The sequence below is a fragment of the Puma concolor genome, chromosome E4 (assembly GCF_028749965.1).
Source record: "Puma concolor isolate L17-30 chromosome E4, mPumCon1.1.hap2, whole genome shotgun sequence".
In the NCBI taxonomy this organism is placed as follows: domain Eukaryota; kingdom Metazoa; phylum Chordata; class Mammalia; order Carnivora; family Felidae; genus Puma; species Puma concolor.
The window spans coordinates 18,903,811-18,915,379 of record NC_141683.1 but is presented as its reverse complement, the minus strand read 5'-3'; the positions used below and the strand labels follow the sequence as shown (position 1 = coordinate 18,915,379).

The 11,569-nt window shown below is 34.6% G+C and overlaps 1 long non-coding RNA gene across 1 annotated transcript in view; it reads right to left on the bottom strand.

The window, feature by feature from the left end:
- Positions 1–3,554: 3,554 nt before the first annotated feature.
- LOC147572485 (uncharacterized) overlaps positions 3,555–11,569 on the bottom strand; it is a 49,904-nt gene continuing 41,889 nt past the window's right edge. The window contains exon 3 of the long non-coding RNA XR_015246335.1: positions 3,555–4,682. This is a non-coding gene — a long non-coding RNA (uncharacterized LOC147572485). The remainder of the gene's footprint in view (positions 4,683–11,569) is intronic.

Here is an 11,569-nt window from a genome sequence, read left to right as displayed (position 1 = left end):
GATAAACTATTGCCAGCCACACAACTGGATTAAAGGCCAGGCCGACTCACCCATGATTTTCCTCTTTTAGAAAACCCTCGGTGACCTGACCACTTGAATGACCCCGCTTTTCCCTTCCCATGTTTTAATTCTTCCTCATGTTTTATTTTTTTCTCTTATGTTTTAAATTGACCAAAAAGAATGAACCCGATACCCTAGGCACCCTTCACTTGACCCCACTAAAGGCAGAACCCCAGGTTCATTCCATCTTTCTGACCTTTCTCTGTATTCTTTAGGACTTGCCAGTAAAAATTCTTGTTCTTTCAAAGTTCCTGATGATTGTTGTTGAGGTACATCTATACTACATGTGTCGGTCCATCCACAACATTGACTTTGGTTGGGGAAATGTCTAAGGTGGTTCATTGCAAGTAAGGAGTACAGGTCTAGGAGAGTGCTTCATACATTCCTAGCAATACCATCACGATAAATAGACTCAGACCAACATAAACACATGTGTGCATCATTTTGGATCATGCAGAGCGTTTTCACTACCCTTAAAATCCTCTGTGCTCGGCCTATTTTACATCCTTTTACTATCTCCATAGTTTTGTCTTTTCCAGAATGTCATATAGTTGGAATTATGCAGTATGTAGCCTTTTCAAATTGTTTTTTTTTCCACTTTGTAATATGCATTTAGGTTTCCTCCATATATTTTCATGACTTATAGTTCATTATTTTTTAAGAACTGGACAATGTTCCATTGTTTGATGTACTAGAAGCGCATTACCCATTCAGCTACGGATGTACATCTTGGTTGCTTTGGCAATTGCTTGGGCAATTATGAATATGGTTGCAATAAACATCCATGTGCAGATTTTGTGTTGCTATGTTTTTAACTCCTCTGGGTAAGTACCAAGGAGCATGATAGCTGGATCATACAGTAAAAGTGTGTTTAGTTTTGTAAGAAACTGCTAAACTGTCTTTCAATGTGGCTGCCCCATTGTGCATTCCTAGAAGCAGGATAAGACTTCCTGTTCCTCAACATCCTTTCCAGCATTGGGTGTTATGAATGCTCTGGATTTTGGACATTCCAATAAGTGTGCAAGGGCATCTCATTGTTCTAATTTGCATTTCCCTGATGACATGTGATGTGGAGCATCTTTCCATGTGTTTATTTGCCATCTGCACATCTTCTTGGTGAGGTGTCTGTTAAGATGTCTGGCCATTTTTTAATTGAGTTTATTTTCATGTTGTTAACCTTATGAGTTCTTTGTAATTTTAAATAGCAGTTCTTTATCAGTTGTGTTTTGCATTCACGTAATTTTTGGAAAAAGGGAAAATGCACCAGAGGAAAAGCTCCTGGTGAAATTCTTCTGCCAAGTTTAGGCAAAAATTTGCACATAGAGTGACAATAGATGTAACTAATTTTGTTTCTGCCTGTTTACAATCACTGTGCTTTCATGGTTTATTGTAAATCTACTATTAAAGGGAGGAATATATAATTATATGGTAGCTGTAGGCAAGACTGGCACTCAAAATCAGTTTGATTTATTCTGAACCACTATCACTAAACTTTTGAAACTTAATTCTTAGCTGAACTGCTTGAGTAGAGTTTGACCATGTAACTGAGAATTCTCAGAATTAACTTTTATGTAGAATACATAGATTATTTAAGGGAGTAATAAAATTGAGCAAATTAGGAATTAGAATTGTTATCACATTATTAAAACAATGATAACTGCATGATTATCTTGATTTTATAAAAAAAAAAAAACTTCACAGGGAAATGCTGTGTCATTGACATTATTTACAATTTCCAGTGCATGGAGATAATGAAAGAAATGACTGATTTTAGGCAGTTTTATTAGTTTTTTTAAATTTTTCTACAAAGTCTTATTCTTCTTAATGCCTACGGCCAATGAAAATTGCTTCTCCTGTACTCTTTAGTGGATTTATTCATCAAAAAGTTACACACAAATACTTCAACAACCTTCCTACAGCAGAAATTCATACTAACAATAACCCATTGGAAATGAGTAGTTTGGATAGATACCCTATGTAGTATGTATGTATCTGTGTGTGTGTGTGTGTGTGTGTGTGTGTGTGTGTATGTATATTTTATAAAATTTCAAGATTTTCTTTAGACATTTTGCATTTCCATCTCTTTTCTTTATTTATCAATTGTCAATCAGGTAGACAGAAAGCAAACAGAGATTTATTTTGCAAGATGTTATCACCTGAAAGTTTGTATCCTCCCAATATCCGTATGTTGAATCCCAATTCTCAAAGTGTCAGTATTAGGATGTGGGACCTTTGCGAGGCTATTAGGTCATGAGGGTGGCTCCCTCATGGATGGAATTAACACCTTTATAAAAAAAGATCCACGAGAGCTCTCTCACTCATTCTGCCACGTGGGTACACAGTGACAAGATTACTATTCGTCAACCAGGAAGTAGTTCTTCACCAGGCACCATATCTGTGGTTGGCTGAATCTTGGACTTTCCAACCTTTAGAATTATGAGAAATGAATTTTTCAAGCCACCCAGTCTATGGTACTTCTGTTACAGTTATGACAGTCTGAGTGGACTAAGACAGAGCTTTTTTGTTTTGTGTGTGTCAATGGTGGGGCAAGGTGCACAAAAATATAATTTTCTTTATAAAAAATTTTAATCTGGTGAAATGAATCTATGTCTGATTATTTGGAGACTCTGATTCCAGTTTCATCAAGAAAGCAAGCTCATTCAACTTTCCACAGGTTGAAGACTTTTGAGTCCACCTGAGAAGAGCCCACTTAGTCTTTGTTTGTCTTTAGAAAACTGCATACACAAACAGATTCCTCAATAATTATTTCATATATTTTTTCATTATCCTCTTTAATTTGTCAGCAAATATACTTCAGTGTCAATGTTATTGCTTCGTTTGTGAATTTTTACTTTTCATATCTTTCCTGCCACTTTTCTTAAAATTGTTTTTATGCTCCTATGAATAGTTATTGTTATAATTTTTCCAAGTCAACCTAATTATTGTCTGTATCATGAAAAGTTGTTGTGGGAAAACATATTTTTATACTCAGGCAGACATTGGCTGCATTACCTATAAGGGTATGTTCTAGAGCCTGAAAAAAAATACCTGGATTTGGTTCCTTCTCATAATGGCTATGTAACCTTAAATAAATTATTCTAATTCACCATGCCTCAGTATACTTATCAAAAAAAAAAAAAAGAGGGGGGGGAGTAATGCCAAGCTCACATGCTTCTAGTGAGAATTAATCTAATTAGAGTTCTTGAAAGGACCTGGTACATAATAAATGTTCAGTATAATGTCAGCCCTTCTGATGTCCTGTCCACTGTATTTAGATTTCTAGATATATCAATAAGTGAACTAAAAATTGCTAAATGAAATGTTCATCAGTTGTTATCTTATATGGCCTTTAAGCTATTTTTGAAATGTTGAACAGTTTTTTCTTGAACTACTTTTCTTCTTCTTTACTTCTCTACTTTAATGATCTTATTTTAGGCTGGATATATTAAGCATAATCCATTAATGCCACCTCCCCTCAAAGAAAAAAAAAAGGTTACAAAGATCTCACTCTGTATAAGATGTTGCACTGTGCTCTGTGGGTGATTCAATCATAAATAAATTATTCTGGTTCTCAAATATGTGTCTATTGGGAGAAGTAAAACATGAACACAAATAACTCGAAGACAGTAAAGAGTGATGAGGGGCTTTAGAGAGCTATAAATTAAGTACTATCAGAGCACTGATGAAGAGAGCAATTCTAGTTACTTAGGGAAACTTCATAGAGGGGGGGTGTCGTTACCTTTTTAGAATATACAGTATTTGAAAAGGTGGAGGTAAGGAAATGACTATATGTGACATCAATGATTTCTTTGGAGAAAAGCGTGAAGAAAGGCATGATGGTGGAAGCAATTAGTAGCATGACCCCAGGTTATTAAGCAATTTAGGTTGCTTCATAAATGTAGAGAAGCTTGTTATATCAAATGTAGACAAATATCATGCACCTATTAGGCCAAAGGGTTTTGTCTCCCTCTGAAGTATGGTGGAAACTTACCATTATTTGAGCAGACTTTCAAGAAGTTCCCTAGGCATTACAGTAAGGAAATATACACAATATGGAAAATAGTTAAAATCACTTTTTATGATTATTTAGACAAGAAAAAAAGTGAACTAAGAGCTTACAATAGAAATGAACAGAAGGGGGCCAGATTCCAGAGATAATTGTCTTTGTTATAATATTAATTTCTATGACTGTGTTGTCATAAATATGGGTACAATACATGAAATAACACACATCTTTATATAGAAGAGTTGGCTGATATACATTTTGCACATTAGTAAGTCTTGGTTTACATCAAAAAAAGAAGCTCAAAAGAAAATTATAGTAGGATTCATGTATAATATGAAAAAGGTAAAATGGATACCTTACAAGGAATTTTCAGTGTGAAGGTGGATGTGCATAAGAGGAGAACCTTCATATCCAGCAGGAGGATGGAGCTTTCTCAAACCATGGATGGCTAATCAGAACACCTCCTCCAGGTAGAATGAAATCATCCCACCACAGGTGAGCCAAGACTGGTGGAGAAAGTAGATGCAGCAGGTTCACAAGGAAATGTTTTTAAAGATTTTCTTTTGCTGCTCTTGAGACTGGAGATGATGAGGTCTTTTTGCCTTAAGTGTGGTTTCTATAAATTCAAACAAACAAACAAAAAATGTCCTCATTAGTCATTTCTAATGTGCATGTGGGATTGATGCAAAATTTGCTTCAGTTTATTAAACCATAACAGGATGGTCATGAATAAGACAATTTAAAAAACAGTATCCAGATGCCTTTGTCTTTGGATTCTATGACTTGCCTTTGGATACAGAAGTATTGTAGGTTTTGAAAATCTAATACAATATTAAAAAAAATATAATAATTTTTAAAATATGCAAATGCCATGGGACTTTGTCCACCAGCTCTTTTATTTCCTTCTGTTAAGCATGTCTCTCTCTTTCTCTTCTAATGTTTATTTATTTTTGAGAGAGAGAGACAGAGCACTAGCAGGGAAGGGGCAGGGAGAGAGGGAGACACAGAATCCAAAGCAGGCTCCAGGATCTGAGCCATCAGCACAGACCCCGATGTGGGGCTCAAACTCACAAACCGTGAGATCATGACCTGAGCCAAAGTCGGCTCTACGAAATGAGCCACCCAGGCGTCCCAAGCAAGTCTCTTTTGATTAAAATTATCAAAAAGAGATGATTAACTCCTTACATACGTGGAAAGCAATATCTTTACCAAACTATAGAGAGGACAGGGAAATGATAGTAAGGACTAGAGAAAGAGAATGGAGGGAGGGAAGAGAAAAAGAAAGACAGAGAGAGAAGAAAGAAATTATCTTTTCTGTTTCCAAGTCCCTTTTCTGGAAGTTTCTAGTGGATGACTAAACTAAGGCCCAGTGAATGTAAATAACTAGATATCTTCAAGACAAGTAGATAATTCACTGAATTATTCATTTTTACCTTTATGTTTTGCATTTCAAAGATAAAATTGAAATGTATTAAGCCCTATATTCTTCCTATCAAACTCCTGATGAAGGCTCTTTTTAGTTCAGGAAAAAGAGTAAAAAGACAGAAAGATAAGATAAACAGAGAAGTTAATTAAACAGAAAAAATTTACTTCTAACACTTGTAACCCAACTTTGTAGAACTGACAGTCTAATGTATTTTGGAAATAATAATATTGAAAGGGCAACATAATTTATAAACCTCTTAAAATTTAGAGTAATATTATGTGAGGACAAACAAAATATCTTGTGCTTTCAAGTTTAATGTATTCTTTCATGTGGGCTAAACAAGTATCAGCCAAGAGATCATTCCACAATTTGAATTAAGATTGTTCTTAGAAACCTATATACTTAAATCACAGTGATCTTTTGGTTAAACTAATTCGTATTTTCTAGGCTGAAATACTGATACTTTTTGAAACACGTTACACATATTTACACACACACACACTTTATATTTATACAGCTGTTACTTTATACAAAATATGAATAATAAACAAGGCAAATACATAGATAAGTTTAATTTTAAGAAGCTACAGATAAAAATAAGAATAAAAATCCCCCAACCATGTTGTCTTCATGTTGACGCAGTCAGTCAATTGGGACCTCTTTTCCTGGCATTATCCTACTACTAAGAAGCATATTAATTTTTCCCTCATAAGCATTTAGTATAGTATAAGTGTAGTCCAAGTTTGAAGATTTTTTTCTGCATAGTTGAATTACAAAAACTTTCTCTTTACTTGAAATTTCTGTAAGTGCTTTATTTCTAGATGAATTAGATTTCTACAGGAATAATAAATTAAAAATGTGCCTGTCAAAGTGTGTCATAAATTTTATGTTACATTCATGAAATAGATTTTTCCAGAAATCTGGTGGTAGACAACTATTATAGCATTGTAGTCAAGGTCATGAATTTAAGAATTCCAACTGTTTAACTTCAAAGTCTGACTGTGCCCTGACTCTGTGACCTTGGGCCAGAAACTCCATCTCCCTCTGATTTACTCCCTTCAGTCTAAAATGAGGCTAAGCCTGGTGGCAGCCTCATAGGGTAATCTTGAGGATTAAATAAGACTACACAAAAGGCATACGGTGCTGTACAGGGCACATCGTTTGTCCTCAATAAAGCTTAGCTATTGTTATTTTCAGCTTAGGCCAGGAAATTAGGAAATGATTTAGGGAATTTTCTTAATGTTAAATAATAATAGCTAGAATTGCAACTAGTCTCAGGGATGAAATAATCATCCACTTTGTTGTTAGACAACTTTAGAGAGACAGTAAAAAACATTTGCTTCCTAGTTTAAATTGATTTACCTATTGGGAAAAAATATAATACATTTTTTCAAAGATCAAAATTTTTAAAAGATGTATTTTCAAACTCCAAGATACAAAAAGGTACAAGTAATTTATATAATTAATCTCACATATGGGTAAGCACTGTAAGAAAAGAGAATTGAAATTGCTGATGAGAGGGGTCTTTAAAGATAGGAAAGCCATGACAGTCTTTCAATGGAGGCCAAATTTTGCAGCTTGGACTGAGGAGAAGGAAAGAGACAGGCAGGTGTCTGGACTATGGCCTGAGAGGAAACAAAGCAATACAGCTTTGAAGCATATATACCTTTTCATATACATAGCCCCCCTCCTCAAAAAGAATAATAATAATAATAATAATAATAATAATAATAAAAAGATAGGATGTGTTTGAAACACCTGTTGCTAGAAGTTTTTAGTGATTTCAAGTCAGAAGAATAAAATTATCAACATTTGGGTTATTGCTAAAAGACCAAAAATAATTCAGCTTTCTTTCGGCAAAATTGTAGTAATTTGGGCATCAGAAAAAAAAAATAATAATAATATGTTGAATCCATCTAAAGGCAAGACTACCTCATAATGCAAATACATGGAAAGGACAAAACATAATTCATATTTATAAAATATAATATATACACTAAAATTGTATAATATATAAAAGTATGTAATATCACACACTAGATAAAATACATGATATACAGTATTTTTTATATTTTCTTTTCAAGGTGAACTCTAGCAAAAGTGGGAAATAGCACCCAAACAGGAAGAAGTAGCAGGTATATCCATGGTCATAACAGTCTTACGTATTCATCAATATCAATGTCATTGTAATTGTTATCTCTTGCCGTGTGAAAATTACCCCCAAATTCAACAGCTTAACAATGACATTTATTATTTCAGTTTCAAAGGAGCCAGAATCTAGGTGTGGCTTATGAGGGTAGTTCTGTTCATACCTAGTTTGTAGTCGCCTCAAGGTTTGTCTCACTGAAGATCTGCTTCTGAGCTAATCCACATGGGTGTTGGCAGGCCTCCATTCCCGAGGGTTGTTAGACTGGAGACCTTCTCAGTTGCTTCTGATTCTTGGTTTTCCCCAAAGTGAGCTTCCTCCAAAGAGAGCAAGAGATAAAGCAATCAGCATGGTAGCCGCAGGGCCTCGTTATAACCTCGTCTCCAAAGGCACACATCACCACTTTCACTTTATTCAAGTTAGGAACAAGCCTGTAAGTTTTGCTACACTTAAGAGGAGGAGAATTAGGGCCCATCTGTTAAAGACAAAGGTAGTAAATAATTTGCGGACATTTTTTTTTTTAATCTGTGAGCTTTAAACACTGTAACAAAAATAAAAAAAAGGGAAGGGGGTCAAACCGTGATTTCCAGAAATTATGGATTAGCAGAATGTTCTAAATGGGGAAGCTGGCTCTGTCGACATAATGTATTGTGACCTAGGAAATAAAATTTCATAATTATGCTGTCAATTAGAATGTGCTTTACCTAAATCAGTATAGTTTATCAATAGTACTAACTACCGGGTCAATATGAAAAAAGTGACAGGCCAATTGACCAGGTGATGTCTGGAAAGCAAAGCTAAAAGGAGACAATAAAAAAGAACAAGTTTCCAGAGAATTACACTTTTGTAGAAGCTATGAGCTTGAAAAAAAAAACCCATTGGTATAAAAATACATATATTTAATGTTTTTTTCATTTCTGAGAGAGTGAGCAGGGGAGGGACAGAGTGGGCTCTGTGCTAACAGCCGGGAGCCTGATGCCTGGTTTAGAAATTCATGAACTGTGAGATCATGACCTGAGCCAAAGTCAGCTGCTTAACTGACTGAGCCACCCAGGGCCCCCAGAGCATTTAACTCCAGCAAGCTGGTCTGCTGACTAGGATAGGCTTATGTTTGCTAGCAAGTGTCACATCTTCCCCAGGAATCAGTTAGTAACCCATAACTTAAAACATGGGATGGAGTGGGAGTAGTTGGGTTTTGTTTTATTTCACTTTGTTTCGTTTTGTTTGTTTTGTTTTGTTTTGTTTTCTCAGGACTGATAATGCTAATATCATCCAGAAAATAGAGAAATAAATATGTGTTAATATACTGAATTCTGAGAGCCTATTAGAACATATGGAGATAGTGAAGAAGTTAGATCTTTGATATTATTTTCACACAAATGTGTTATAATGAATACTATGATATTTTTTATCCTTTATCTGCTACTTAATATGTGTGAACTATTCTTCTAAAAAGCCATGTAGGGGTGCCCGGGTGGCTCAGTTGGTTGAGCGTCCGACTTCAACTCAGGTCATGATCTCACAGTCCGTGAGTTCGAGCCACGCGTCGGGCTCTGTGCTGATAGCTCGGAGCATGGAGCCTGCTTCCGATTCTGTCTCCCTCTTTCTCTGTCCCTCCCCCAATCACACTCTGTTTCTCTCTCCTTCAAAAATAAATAAACATTAAAAAAATTTTTTTAAAGCTATGTTAACTTTGTAATTATATATTAAAGCTCCAGATGGCTTTTAATTATTTTTAGTCAGCAATTATTATTTTTTTCAGTTTGTTTTAGTTTTACTGATTTTTATCCATTGTTGCATAACTAAAGTTTGAATATGCAAAACACTTGTTAACATATTTATAATACTTATAAAGAAATATAGGATGTATAAGTAATAGTAAATATCCCTCTCTATGCTCACAAGACTCTCAAATGTCAAGAATCTAATCAGAAGTTTTATCGCTTCTCGGCCTTTTGGCTAGATCAAGTGAAGAATCTAATCAAAAGTTTTGATAGAGACTGAATATATACAAAGACTTAAATAAATAACCAATCTCTTCATTAAAAATAATTGATCTCTTCATTAAAAATGAATATGGTGGAGAAGCTAGTAGAAAAGTTGTGAATGAAAACACAAATGAAAATTAACTTTTTTGGTTATACTGTCCAAGTTTATTATTTAGACTCCTTTGAAATCTTTCCATTTGGTTGCAATCTGAATTATTGTAAGACTATAGTTTTACAGTGAATCAATAATCTAAATAATCCTACAATACTTCATATTGTTCTTTAATTTAGTTGGTATTTCTGGTGATTTATTTATTTATTTACTTATTTTTAATGTTCATTTATTTTTGAGACAGAGAGAGCATGAGCAGGGAGGGGCAGAGAAAGAGAGGGAGACACAGATTCTAAAGCAGGCTCCGGTCTCTGAGCTGCCAGCCCAGAGCCCAACACGGGGCTCGAACTCAGGCTTCCTCAGGAATATTTGTGCACTTTCTCTTTCCAATTTAAATAACTGATTCATTTTTTTCATGTTCAACAAGATTTAATAGTGCAGATAAAATTAAATAATAAGTAAACTCATATCTTGAAATTTAATATAATGATCATATTCTGTTCTAAAGACTATTCAATGCTTCAGATTTCTTTCCTCTTAATGAGTTCAATCAGTTGACATGGCCTATGCGTATCTCAACAATCTAGTGCATTTCTAAAGGCTGCATAATTTGAAAATATCGATGTATTTATTATGATACAAAGAAACTACTGACCATTGATACTAAAAGAAGACTTACTAAGAAAAAAAAAGTATCTCCATTACAGTAAAGCAAGCTAGTAAGAGAGAATAAATAAATTTAATTTGGTGATGGATACAAATTACTGATTGCTAAGAAAATGGAAGGTTGCCACTTAAAGTCTATTAAGAGCTCAAAAATCAGTCTATTTGATTTTTAAGCAGGAGTCTACAACAATATTTAAGCTTTTTATAAGGTGAACTGAAACCACTGCATTTAATGTACTCAGCAAAATGTGTGACCATAGTGTGCATTCAAAAATGCTTGTTTTTCATCAGCATTTTTAAAAAGTACATTGTAAATCATGGTTAATTAAAGACTGTCATTTTATTAAGGCTAACAAGTCAATTAATTATGGACTGGGGTGAAGAGTTGTCCATTGGAAAATGCTACACAGAGTAGAGGTTAAATGATGAGTAAGAGGACACTGAGCTGGAGGAAACGCCAGCCCTGGCATAGTGACACGATGAGGTTTTAATTTCCCTTTTGCCACATTCTAAGAAGCCCATCTTGAAGCACAGGGAGTTAGGGATGCATTAAACATATATGACAGTGAAAATTTGTAAAGGGGTTGAAAGACACAGGTGGAAGCTTGCATCCGCTGAGTTTGTGCTGTTCAGATAAGCTACCAATTCTTTTTCATGGCCTTCATTAAAAATTAGTTTCAATACTCCAGAGGGCCAATTGGGTGCAGGAATTTGGGGCTCCTGTATTAGCAGCAGCAGTAACAAAAGGTTAGGAAGGTGATGAAGTACACTATCAACTTACGCAATTAACAATGCCTTTCTAGAATGGTGTTTGTCAACTAAAAAACATAATAAGACTTACAGCAACAAAAACCATGTTTCTAGGAAATAACCTACCCCGAATGCAAAAGAATAAAAATCTAAAGTATAATAAATGCAGAGACAAAATTCGTCCCCGTAAAATTGTCTTTTTATCCAAATGATTTATAAAATCACTGCACTGTCAATGCAAATTTCAGCAAGGTCGTTCGAAAAATAAAGATTTCGTGAAAGATTAAAGGTGAAATACCCAAGTACGTTTTATTTAAAGAAGGGCTTATTAGGACAGATTTTTAAAAATGCAACTAGACCATAACAATTAACTTTGTGTTATTCTGTCCCCAGAGAAATGGAATAAAATACAGTG